At 41.2% G+C, this 13,232-nt stretch overlaps 1 long non-coding RNA gene across 1 annotated transcript; it reads right to left on the bottom strand.

The window, feature by feature from the left end:
* Window positions 1-4,538: 4,538 nt before the first annotated feature.
* Window positions 4,539-6,390, bottom strand: LOC116791642. Its single transcript, XR_004358804.1, has 3 exons — window positions 6,291-6,390; window positions 5,923-6,077; window positions 4,539-4,987 (listed from the first exon to the last, which is right to left on the bottom strand). It is a non-coding gene; the product is annotated as an uncharacterized LOC116791642 (long non-coding RNA).
* Between the last annotated feature and the right edge of the window lie 6,842 nt (window positions 6,391-13,232).

The following is a 13,232-nucleotide window of genomic DNA, read 5'->3' as shown; positions in this document are numbered from 1 at the left end:
AAGGCACAGGGCAGTGCAAATCTCAGGGCACTGCACATCTCCAGCCACATATCTGTGCTGTGGCCTGAGCAGGTCACTGCTCCCCTGATGCAGACACTTGTAGGGAACTTTTTCTGCAAAATAACATCTGTGCTCCTAACAGTGATTCACACCTGATTCTGTTCTTGATAATCCCACCATGCTTCCTGGTCTTTTTCTTTCTTGCAAGGCACATTATCCTGTATCCATGCTGCATTTATGCCTTGAGTGTGCTTTCCTTTGAGGAGGTGTTATGGGTGTAAATGTACCTTAGCAAAGCAAAGCTTTGAAACATGTATCTTAAGAGAGTATCAGAGTTCAGAGCAACACTAAGCCCAACACACCTATAATATTCCTAATTCGATCTCTCCAATCACTTTGTAGCCTTGCAAAATGTCTGAGCTACAACCTACTTCAAGCTAGGCCAAGAAGCCTAAAATCCTTACTGGATTACTGGATATTCCATCAAGCAAGAGACATAGGAAATGAACAGGAATCTCTCCCTGATAATACTATGCATTTGTTCCAAAGGATTAACTTCATTTCAGCAACTCCTCAGTTCAACTGCCTCAAGGAAACACTTATTTCCTGCAGTTTGAATTAAGGACATTTATCTAGCATTCTGTATTACTGAACAAAAGCAAGCTGAAAAACACTGAATACCTCAAATTTTGCTCACATGTGCTACAGACATGGACTTTTAAAAAGACAAGTAGGAAGTCATGGATCTGTTGCAGAAAAGCACCCTATAATCTACAGCAACTCTCCAGACTTCAGCCCCTTGCCATGGTGTTAAAATATGTGGACAATAGGAAAATGCAAAGCCCCTACTTTTAACACTCTCACTGCATCTTAAAGGTGCTCTCTCCTCCAAGCTTGTGTGTGCTTCATGTAGGAAAGATCTTTCCTCATACTGCAAACTGAAAAAGAGAGTTTTTGCTATACTGAATAGAATATCTTGGACAAAAAAAGGTACCATTGGTATTATTTTGTGTGTACGTATGTAAACACACAGTCAGGCCTGAGTAAGCACACTCATGGCTAAGCATCCCAGAGAAAGCAGATGGGCAGTTCAGGGGTGACACAGAGAATGCTTTGGAATGGATAGATCATCTGCAAAAAACCCTCACTCCTTGGACCTTGCTCCTGAACAAGTCACGAGTTAAAATTCCATATGCTATTTTTAGTAAATGTACAGAATCACAGAAGACACTGAGCTGGAAAGGGACCCACAAGGACCATCGAGTCCAACTCCTGACCCTGCACAGAACCATCCCCACGAGTCACACCATGTGCCTCAGAGTATTGTTCAAACTCTCCTTGAGCTCTGGCAGCCTCGGTGCTGTGCCCACTGCCCTGGGGAGCCTGGGTAGTGCCCAACCACCCTCTGGGAGAAGAACTTTTTTCTAATATCCAACCTAAACCTCCTCTGACACAACTTCAGGTCATTCCCTCGCATCCTGTCATTGGTCCCCACGGAGAAGAGCTCAGTCCCTGCCCCTCCGTGTCTCTCCCAAGGAAGTTGTAACTGCAATGAGGTCTCCCCTCAGTCTCCTCTTCTCCAGCTGAACACACCAAGTGCCCTCAGTGTCCTCACATGGCTTTAAATCAAGGCCCTTCCCCATCCTCATTGCCTCCTTTGGACACTCTCTAATGGCTCAATATCCTTCTTGTATTGTGTCCCCCCAGACTACCCCAATGTTGCAGATGAGGCTGCCCCAGGGCAGAGCAGAGCGGGACAATCCCCTCCCTGGCCCAGCTGGTGATGCTGGGCCTGATGCCCCCCTGGACATGGTTGGCCCTCCTGGCTGCCAGGGCACTGCTGACTCATGGCCAACTGGCCATTGACCAGGACCCCAGGGCCCTTTCCTGGCACTGCTTTCCAGCCTCTCATTCCCAGTCTGTCCGTACATCCAGGGTTGCCCCATCCCAGGGGCACAATCCGGCACTTCCCCTTGTTGAACTTCCCCTTGTTGGTGATTCCCAGCCCTCTGATTTGTTGAGGTCTCTCTGCAGGGCCTTCCTGCCTTTGCTATCTTAGCAAACAAATAAAACCAATTTGGAATGGATCCTAGAGGGAGGAAGGAAAGGAAAACAAAGCAACGTGAGTGTCTTAATCCTCCTGGCAAGGGATTCCAGCACCAGTATGACTCCACCAACGTCTGGACCCAGAGGAACAGTGGAATAGGGAGCACAGTACCCAGGAAAAGGGACAGAGAAGTGTATCACAGGTTTAACTGCATTATCATTTTTTTTCTGTAACAGTTAGATCTGCACTAACAATTTGACTCTCAATATTTCACTTTCAATAACAAAAAATCCTTGTCTTTACTCAGAAGGTGGTGCTTTCTCTGTGCCCACAAACAAGATTTTGAGCATTAGATAGAAACAGTGGAAGTCTTGGTAACAAAGTAAAAGAACAAACCAAACCAATCCCTCTCTGCAACTGTTGTGCAGCTTTCACTGTTAAGCCAGAGTTGGCCACAGTATTTTCTTCTTTTCAGAAGTGTAATTGAAAGCAACTGTGATATCCTCTCTCACCTCATGTCATCCAACCATCCCTAAATCAATGCAGACAAAACATTCTCTAAACTCCTTTCAATTTGCTGTGAAATTGGAGAAATTTTCTTAGAAAGGAGGATGACTACATACAGCTCTGTCAAATGGCAGGATGGGAAAATATCAGTGAAGCATATAAACAACAATAAAGAAACTTAGGCTAACCCAAGGGTACAACTAGAAGGGAAAAATGAGGATGGATAGCAAACAAAGCTTCTTGACAAATGAAAAGCATTTGGCACTCTCAAGAAAACCGCTGTGATCTCTGTTCCTTGAGAGTTTTGAAACTAGACACAATAAAATGCAAGAGAACCATCTTGCACTGGCAAGGAAACAAATTATATGGTGAATCCTCTCTATTCCTGATTTCTATTTCTCTGAAGCATTGCATCAAGACATTGAACTAATATCTTGTGTGTTCACCGAAGGCTGAACATTTTCTGCTTCATTTTCTGCTTTGCTGCTGCACTACTTGCAGCTTTCAACATAAAGTCTACCTCCACTCTACTCACAGGTGGAAGAACTAGGACCTGCTCCACATCAGCATCAGGAAATACTGAGACATTCTGGCCCCCTGCTCAAAGTGCTGTGCTGTCACCACTTGACTGGTCACAGTTCAACAGTCAAGAGCTGCAAATTTACAACTCAACTTTAGGCTTCAAAACATTTGCTGTAGTTTACCTGTGTAAAATCCAAGCTGTCTGCCACAGAATCAAAGTGCCAGAAGGACTCTCATGCTCAGTAGATACAGCAGCAACTGTTCCATTGACCAAAAGTCCCAGGAAGACCTTTGTTCAGTTTCTACAAGTGGTATGTAGAAATAAAACTTGTATTTTTAAGCAGCAAAAAGCCTCACCAACACGATCAATAGGATTATAGGACATAAGTATGTCTGGCACCTTTTGCCAGGGCTGAGATATGAAACAATACCTTGGTTTAGAGTGCCAGCTTTATTCCCATTTACCCAGCATAACTGGTCTGCTGGGCACAGTGCAGCAGGAACACTTCTGCCAGCAGGCACCGAGACACGAGTTACCTGTCAAACCCAGCAGTACAAACCCCAGTGCTGGCACCTGCAGGTACCTGTGTGTGCTCTGAGCACCAGCCCCTGCCATTACTGCTGTTCACTGTGCCAGCAGACTCAGCACTGCCAGCAAACCTACTGAAATTACAGACCTGGCTTTAATTTGATGCACTGGCATATTTCAGCATCCTTGCTTGTGTGCTCCTCAACCTTGCTGCCTGAGCCTGCGTGATAACAGATTTTCAGGGAAGTGTAATAGTTGATGCCAGCTGAAATTAACCCTATTTTTAATTATATAGCAGCTACTGCAGCTCCTCAGAGAAGAAACTGTAATTTTAGATTTCTCTACAGAAATCTTATCTCAAGAACCATACACTGGCGTGGAAGATCCATCATTAAGTAACGAAAAAAAGCAGGTCCAAATTAAAATTCAATCATGAGCTACATTCTCTGCTTAAATGATTATCAACTAAGTTACCTGAAAATTCACCCAGCTAATTCAGACCTCTCTGCTAAACATATGAAATGGCCTCTTTGGTGAGGAGGATAAAGAAACACTGACATGGCAAAGAACTTCAGAATTGGAAACAACTGAAAACTATTGAGAGCATTTCAACTCTAGTTTTTTCCTTTAATATCTACAGGATCAGATTTTGCTTAGGCACTAAACCGGGTCTTTCTTGGAGAAATTTGAGGTAGCATCTGAGACACATTAGGCACTGAATTTAATAACCCAAAGCAACTAAAGAATTTGATTCATTTGTGTTTAATAAACTCCCACTTCTTTACAGTAAGCATAATTTAAATCTTCATTCTTGATATGCTTCAAAAAATAAATCAAGAAATACGGTAAAAATTGTGGCAGATGTATCAACTCAAAAGGTTATCACTAATGAATCTATTGAAAAAGCAGTTTAACACCATTTATTGCCACCATGACAAAATACGACAAACTTGCAAATGAACACATTGGATACATAATGTTAACATCCATGTTCTGTCAGGTCCTCCTGTGACTAATCAAAATGCAGCTTTGATTGCTGTGACTAATAAATAATTCTGGCTAATAAAATTGCTGTATCTTGTAATTATGGCAGTGTGAACACTATCTTAATTATAGCAGTTTCAGAGCCTCACCCATCAATCAGTGATGAGCAACACTTCTAAAGGTTCACGAGCAGAAGAAAAAAGACCCAGTTGCCACTTGCAGAGACGATCAGCAAAGCTCAGGAAGACTCACTTCACTCCACAGAATGGATAACCACGGTCATCAGTCCGTACCAAATTCTGGAGTGCACAGTGTGCTCAGACCTGGCTTCCAGCTGCTCATGGTGGGAGCTACCACACTGCATTTGTTGGGATGAACACAGCAATCTCCCATAGTATCTGAAAAGAGAGAAAACAGTTACTTGGATACACAACTGGTATTTCAATTTGAGACTTTCAGCATTGGGATTGCCACTGCAAGGTGAGATATTATCCTGCTTGCAGAGATATTGCACCCTGTGATGTAAGTGATCCAGACACAGGCAGGAAAACTACAGCATTCAGGCTTTGGAAGATTTATCTGAACACAGAATGAATGGTACCAACAATCTCTTCCTCCAGTTGCCACCCAAAATAAATGTATTCACGACATTGTGCTAGAGTTTCTCAGTTTGAGCCAATACTGGAAAAGTCTCACAACATATTAAGAAGTTAATTGTGAGGTGGAGGGACAGTTTTACACACAATTTTTTCTGAAACCTCAAAGTTATCTGCATTCTTTTCCACCAATTCTAATACTCTTGGAATTTAGTGAAACTTTGATGCTCATGGAACAGTAGTTACAGGAAGAGAAACTGTTGCTTTTCAGTGTGGGATACAATGACTAACCAGCAGCTTTTCTCTTCCATTTCTGTGGCAAGCACGTTTTTTAAATCACACTTCTTAACAGTGCAAAGGCAGTAGCCAGTAGAGTTCAGGCACTGTTTACTTCCCCTAATTAAGAACTGGAAAAGAGGAAAGAAGGTGTCTCTCCCCCATTTCCTGGCCCTACACAGATGGCTGAGTGTTGATCAGACCAGTGCCACCGTTGCACTTGTTAGTTTTAAAAGTGTTGTTGTTCCAGTGCCAGTATTAAGTGTTCCTCCAGAGGACTGAACACAGTTTCTAATAACAAAGATGGTGAAAAGGGAGTCTCTCCTTCTGCAAAAAGCACAGACTGCACGAACTGTCAACATGTTAAGTTTTAAAATCAGGGTACCATTACCATGCAAACCAACACACAGCACAAGCTCCTGAGCGTGAGGGCAATACAAAAACCAAAACTACTTCATTACCTGCTTGTCAAAGCCAGAAGCCAAGACAAAAATGTGGAGATTTGAAGACACAGGCACAGGGACGCTGACCTCAGTAGGAGCATGAATGGCAGGAGGGCACCAAGACTGCAGAGAACTAAGGCTGGACATGCAAACTGCTTCACTTTTATTATCATCTAAGGAGGAAAAGCAGAATGAAAGCAGATAAAAAATTGTAGCGCACTCCAGCAGGGAAGTGAAGGTCAAACTCAGCAAGAGACAATGCATTCTAATGAACATTTCCTTCAACTCTTGGAAGATTAAACTCAGTACATCTTCAAATCCCACCAATATATTAAACTGCTCCAAAAAAGAATTTAGCAGACATACAAACTGTAGAAATATCTTACTTTGTCCTGGCAGAGCTTCTCAAGTGCAAATATCAGAAAAAGTCTTAGGACGTGTATCTATAACCAGAACAAACCAGTCATCCTACCAAACAGGAACCATCACTGCAAGGAAACAGAGTTAACAGTCAATACTATTCCCATAAGAAATAAAAAAGTCTTCAAATTTGTGTTGAAACACGATTACAAAGTCTCCTGCTAAAGATCAGACCTGCTCATTTGAAAGCTAAAGCTAACATATCTAGTAGGATGGAACAGATCCCTGTGCCAGTGGATTAGAAGGCCCACTGAATATCAACTGACTGAGGGTTTACATACATTTATTCAATACACACACACAGGTTTAGATCAGTACAGCTGGTCCACTGCTCACATTGTTGTTCCAAGGTCAGCACTCAGCACCTTGCAAAGGCAGACCCAGAGAGGGAAACACACATAAAATGAACAGTTAAGAGCTTAAAACAGTGTCTTAAAACAGTGTCAAACAAGCATGCAATAAAAAAAAGTCAAACCAAAACAACAAAAAGGTCCCCATAATGCCAGAGGCATGAAAATTAATCCCCATGTACTCATGTTTTTCCTGCCTTTGCTCCATGGACGTGGGGCAGTGATGTCAGGGCAAGGATTTACATCCAGGAGACAGCTCTAATTGAGTCTCCAGCTTTGAACTGGGATGTGTATCCACCATCCTATTGTGTATGACACACCTCATACTGCAAACCTACTGCAGTGGACCCACCACACTTGTGATAGGAAGGTAAGGCACTGAGTCTCAATTCACTTTTTCAAGTGTTTGTGAGCAACATGTACAGAACTGAACGTTTTTCAGGCCTTTCAGCCACACAGACCTGGCTGTCAGCTCAGGACACTGCACAAGGTAACACTGAAACTCACACTTGTGAAGTTACATTACTAAGCCAATTAACATTTAAATAACTCCTTTTCATGATGCTTGAATAGACAGGAATCTGGTGCAGGAAAATTCTCCTGGTTTTTTTCTCCTGCCAGTTTTTCCCTTTATAAGGCACTGGCGTATTTTACCTTCGGGTATCACAGTTGCAACACAGTGTAACTGAAAAAGAGAGTTTAAAGAACTTGCGAAACCAACATCTCTAATTCTTAAAAGAAAGTTTTCCAGGTTATATTCCAGTAAAATTGATGCCTTCCAAGGATAAGTCTGCAGAAGAGGATATATGAATGATTAATGGATGAGAACACACTGTGGGCATAATAGCTGATAATGCCTCTTCACAACAAAAACCAAAATGAACTGGAGTTGCATGCAGTGCACACAGTATTCCCAGCTCTTAATGTTGCTATAAAATGTGCTTTAGGTCTTCCAAGTCACAGACTGTAAAAATGGACAGACAAAAAAAAGGAAAGTGTGAGGTAACAGTGCAAATGCCCACACTACATATTCTTTCTCTGTGACCATGGCCAAACAACTTGAACATAGAGTGACTTGCACAGAGGAAAATTCACTCAAAAATTCACAGGCAGACACCCATCTCCTGTTACCCACCCACACACTCAGCATATTCTGCCATTTCAGCATTTAGTTATTTTAATCTTCTCTTCACACTTTCAGCCTTTACCACAATCTGCCTCCAGGGTGGGACCATATTCAGAGCAGCTATGAAATAAACAGTTCTTTTCATACCGTTTTAATCTCTTTTAATTTTTCCTTCTTTGCTACAACACAGATCTTCAGCTGCTAGTCTTTGGTTTAAAAGCAGGCAGCCCTGTCAGACAATTAGCAAAAGGTCTACCTGAGGGCTTTCCTGGGTAATTTACAGCTTGACTGACCTATAAAAAATTATAGGGAAATAAGTCTATGGTACCTAAAAGTAATGGTTGTTTGTTCAGTTCAGCACTACTTAATTACTTTCCCTTAGTTCAAAGCAGAAAGGAAATAATTTATTCTTCAACTTCAAAAGAAACTACGAGGATGAAAAATGTGAAAGTCTTAGTATGTTAAAAAAGCAATACCTGCAAAAAAACCCCACCACTCTTCTGCTTTATAGACATAGGATAGTTTCCCTTCTAAGTAGGGTGCAGGAGTCTAATGAGTACATGAAGCATATTACATAAAAATAAATGGCATTATGGCTTAAAAGATGGATAGGTCTGTACTTAACATGTAACTGTTTGTGACAGCCATCCCCATGGATTCCATTATATAGTTACTGACAGCCATAAAGGAGGCCTGAAGCTGATGCAGGGTATCACATACTTCTACAAACACGTATTTGAACAAGTTTCAAACCTAAAAGAATATAGAAACTAAAATTATTTTAAATCTAATAAGCATCTTTTCCCATTTCTACCACAATTAGCAAATAAAATAAATATATAGTGACATTTGGCCTAAGTGCATTAAAAATCCATCTTTTTATCTTGTGGTTCTTGAACCCTAAGAGACCATATGGGGCTTAGGGCTTACTGGGAGCTATTGAGCACTACCCACTTTGTTGGGTTCTTTTCCTCTTTTATTGTTGGCCAAGAGATACTGTTTGCAGACCACAGAATAAAACTGCATCTGTACTGGAGACATGCCCATGTATATGTGTGTGTAAATATATATATAGAGAGAGATATATATATATATACATCTATGCACATCAGCCAGTGAGGTGAGCTCAAAATGTGAATTTTACACATGACGTTGCACAATAGGAAATTGGAATACAAGATCCTCTAGCTCATGTAGGGATAATTTTATTGCAAAGAAATATTTTCTATTAAGGCCTTTGAGATAATTCCAGAGTGTTGTAAATGCTGCATCTAACCCCATAACGACCAAAGCAACTATAAGCTTGGACTGACCAGAGCAAGAAGTAGAGTAATGGAATATTTAGTAAATCCAGGAAAAATAGATGCCTGCCAGGGACAAGATCTAGTCTTTAATTTGCAAGCTATACGAACTTTGCAATCGCTCTAGTTCCAAAACATACTTTCTGTTCCCAACAGCAAAGCATTCGTGGTTGGTATCAGGGAAACAAAAATATTCTGTTATTCAAGCTGAATGACTGAGCTGAGATGCCATCTGGACAGAGATGTTCTGTCCAGACTTGATTTCCTAACAAATTGATTTTGCCCATTTGGTCAACATACTTTTCCCTTTTTCTGCAATTTGAAGGACCTGGTTTACCCCAGACACATTTTTTTTCCAAAGTGAATTTCAAAGTGAAACTAATCCATGCAGAGAATATTTGTGTGCTTTTCCAATACGGGCAGAAAGAAACACAACCACACAACTTCTGGATTCCCTGCTACAGCACTGAACAGAGTTTGCCAGCAGCGTACAGAAAGGTATTTACTGAATACATTGAAGAGAAGGCAAAGGGAACCACAAAGCTCATTAATATTCCTAAAGCAGAAAGAGGATTAATTTATTTAATAGATCGCTGGCTTACCAACTTACACCTGATGCATAAGTGCTTCCTCTGTTCCTCACCAGCCCCTGTTCAGCTGAAACACGCCTGCTTCTACCTCTTACTCGAGCTGTAATCACTGGCTGTTAGTTGTTTGTGTTGATGGGGTTTTTTTACAACTCTTTTTTAGAAGAAGTTTTTCCCTTGCCAATGCAAATTCTGCAGTTATGGACAATTACCAGTTTGGGGAAGGGCATTTGGAAAGGGGACAACAGCCACCTTTAGACTATGGATAAGATCTTTACAGTTGTTATTTAGCTTTGGTTTTCTGTTTAAAGAAACTTATGTAAAGACTGTGCCCCCTTTCCCTCTCAAGTCTGCCCTCGGATTTTCACAAATCACTCGAATAGCGCCAGAGGAATCAAAGATAACTTGATTCCTGAGAGTTTTATCAAAACTGATGGGCAGAGAAAGCAAGTCTGTAAGTGTTCAGACTGGAAAAAACTTCCCAATGCAGACTTCCATGAAATATCCAGAAAGAAAACTTGAGCTTTGGAGGGAGCACCATAAAAGGCGTCAGAACTAGTAGTAGCTGTCAACCTCACGATGTATCTTTAAGAAAAATGATCTTCAGGTATTCCTGCAAGCACAAGAACATATTTTCTTCCTCCCTTATTTCTCCCAACTGCACATCACTTCAAAAGGATCTGTAACACTTACTTGCATATCTTAGCTATTTCCATTGAAATGGCACCTAAAAGATGCTGAGCTGCTGATTTCACAAACAGAAATCTTGAGCACGGGAACAGTGTGCAAGCACAGCAGTGTCACAAGCACCCTGCAGATACTCCTTAACCTTCTGCTCAAAACAACTATAATTAGAAGAGATTTGTGAAAACAAGGGTATAAAACTTGAAAAGTTGAAGCCCCCTCTACGCTGGCAAAGACTGAAGCTATCAGCATGTGTGGAAAATGAAACTATTCAAATACCAGGTAGCAGGACCAATATAAAAAAAAAAACCAACCAAAAACCAAAAAAAAAAAACCAAACCAAACCAAAAAACCAAACCAAACCAAACCAAAACCACAAAAAAAATCCCAAATCTGGGTCAAATCTACATGCTAATTTCAGGTTTCACCTCCAGACAGGCCTGAGGAACAACAGCAGGCTGTGATGGTAGATTGTATCTATTTTGGAACAGGTATGGCAATCTTCCTCCTCCTGCCTCTTGCACTAAGGAAAAGAAGGTTGTCAGTTAAATGGTTATTGCTAGATCAGGACCCTAATCCTGATCTCCTGTCACTCCACAGCCATCAAGGCAATCTCAACCTTTGGGAAATTAATCTGCCACTATGCAGTACTTGACAGACTGAAAACCTGACAAGTAGGGAGCTCATGGAAGCAAATTTATCTTCCTCCCCCGCTCAGCAAACATGTTACTGCTGATCAGAAAGGCAGTGCGTAAGTGCTTACATACAGCATTAGTTCCTGAACTGCTCTGAGGCATTCTTAAGTATTATCAAGTTCCTGGATGTAAAACTATGGGTACATTTAGTCTGGTATTTGAGCAATCAAGAATTCCATTCATTACTGCTCTGATTCAATGACCTTACACACATAATCAATGGCTAAACTGATAAATGGGAAGACTTCTTAAAAACCTACTTCTTGAGTGCTGGAACTAAATGTTTTATTCTCGACAGCTGTAATTTATAATTTAGTGACAAGAACATTTGTTCCAGCTGTTCACACCCATTTCACTCAGCAGAGAAGGGAGCACACTGTATTTCCAAAGCCAGACGCTACATTTGGACTGGGAACTGCCTGATTTATTTAGCATATCAAGTTATTAGCTAACTCAAAACAATCAGAAGACATTCTTAATGTTCATAATTAGAACACTCATCATGGGAGTTATGAGGCTGGAGTTCTTTAAAGCTTCAGAAATAATAAAGTGCCAGAAAAAAGTAAAACAAACTAGTAGCTTTTAATGTCAGGGCATAATTTTTTCATGTGGCTAAGTAATATCCTCCCTTTAATTGGGATGATTCATGCCATGTATGCTCTATGCCAGTGTTTTAGCATTCAGTTCATATCTGTATCTGATCTTTCTGGGTCTAATAATCAACATTTCTAGTGTTTCTTATTTTCATTTCCCCTTACAGCTTTGCTAGGTGCCCCAGCAGTTCCAGAGATCAGACACACGGCAAGCACGCGAATCTTTTGAACTCAGTAATCCCAACCCAGGTAAAGAATAAGAATCTTCTTTACCTACATGAAACCAGCATGAGGGATTGGGAAGAGACATTTGGCCTTAAATCTCCAGTTTGTGTTAAAATATTCTGTAAATTGCCAGCAAGGTTGTTCATTCTTCCCCTCTTTTAGGGAACTGACTCTCCTGCCCTGAAGGATCTGCAGATATTGCAGTGGCTATTGGGGCTTCTCTCCTTTACATTCCATGTCTTCCCTCCTATTGTGCATGTGGGGGAGAGGGTAAACTCACTGCTTCACAGAGCATCTTTGCTCCCCAGGGCTGTGCCATGTTTTACATTCTGTCCTGGGAAGCCAGTTTGCTGCATACAAATGGGGATGACTTCTTAGATGCCTTGAGGCCAAGAGAACCAACACTAAATATTTCCAGTTGATTTAAGTACTTGATAAAGCTGGTTTGACCTGAATGGTCAGGTGCCCATCTCCTGGTGGTAAACAATTCAGTTGGCGTCATATCGATATGGCAACACATGCATCTACTTGGTACTGTAAATACACTTGTGGACCTTAATTCTGCATGACTATTGCATTTCTCAGGTGCCACTTTGTAAGGTGTAAGATCAGTCTTGTGTCTTAACCAGAGATCACACATTCCACCTTACCTGAGGATCTTTAAGTAAAGGGAAGACCAGCAAGGTACTGAAGGATATCAAGACAGAAGTCCAACAGCACACCCACATCTCCTAAATACCAACCTACCCACATGTGCATAAATAAGTTGTGAGAGTCAGGCACTCGGGAATGCAATACTTGTGAGGGGTTTAGTATAAATGAAACTTACTGATCCCACAAAACACTCTCCCCTAAATCATTCTTTATAAGGAACACCACTTCCTTCAGACAAACACACCATTCCCAGCAGCTTCCACGTGTGGACACATAGTCTCAGCTACTCCCTTAACCTCTTTGGTCTTTATCCATACCATGCTCTTACCTTTCATGGATGAAAGTAACAAAAAATACTCTTCAAAGAAAAATTTCAATACTTTCTGAGACTTCTCTTCCTCTCTACAGTTGCATGTAAAGGGTCATTTAGTCCTTTGTTGCTTGGAATGCAAAAGCACAGCCTTTATCAAAAGGCTGGTGCTGATCCAGCTTCAGTTGAGTTGTTTTAATATTGTAGAAGCATGTGGGACACTCACTTTTATCTTTTGGTTTCTGTAGTCTTTTAGAATTATGTACAACATTTTGATTTTCACAATACTGCTGAAACCAAAACACCATCACTGCAAACCCAAACACAACATTCCCGTTTCATTGCCTGGGGCTACAATTTCCTGCCTCTGTATCCCTGTGCCC

Source organism: Chiroxiphia lanceolata, chromosome 10 (assembly GCF_009829145.1).
Source record: "Chiroxiphia lanceolata isolate bChiLan1 chromosome 10, bChiLan1.pri, whole genome shotgun sequence".
Taxonomy (NCBI): domain Eukaryota; kingdom Metazoa; phylum Chordata; class Aves; order Passeriformes; family Pipridae; genus Chiroxiphia; species Chiroxiphia lanceolata.
Note: the sequence above shows the minus strand (reverse complement) of the source record. Positions and strands in the feature narration are given on the sequence as shown.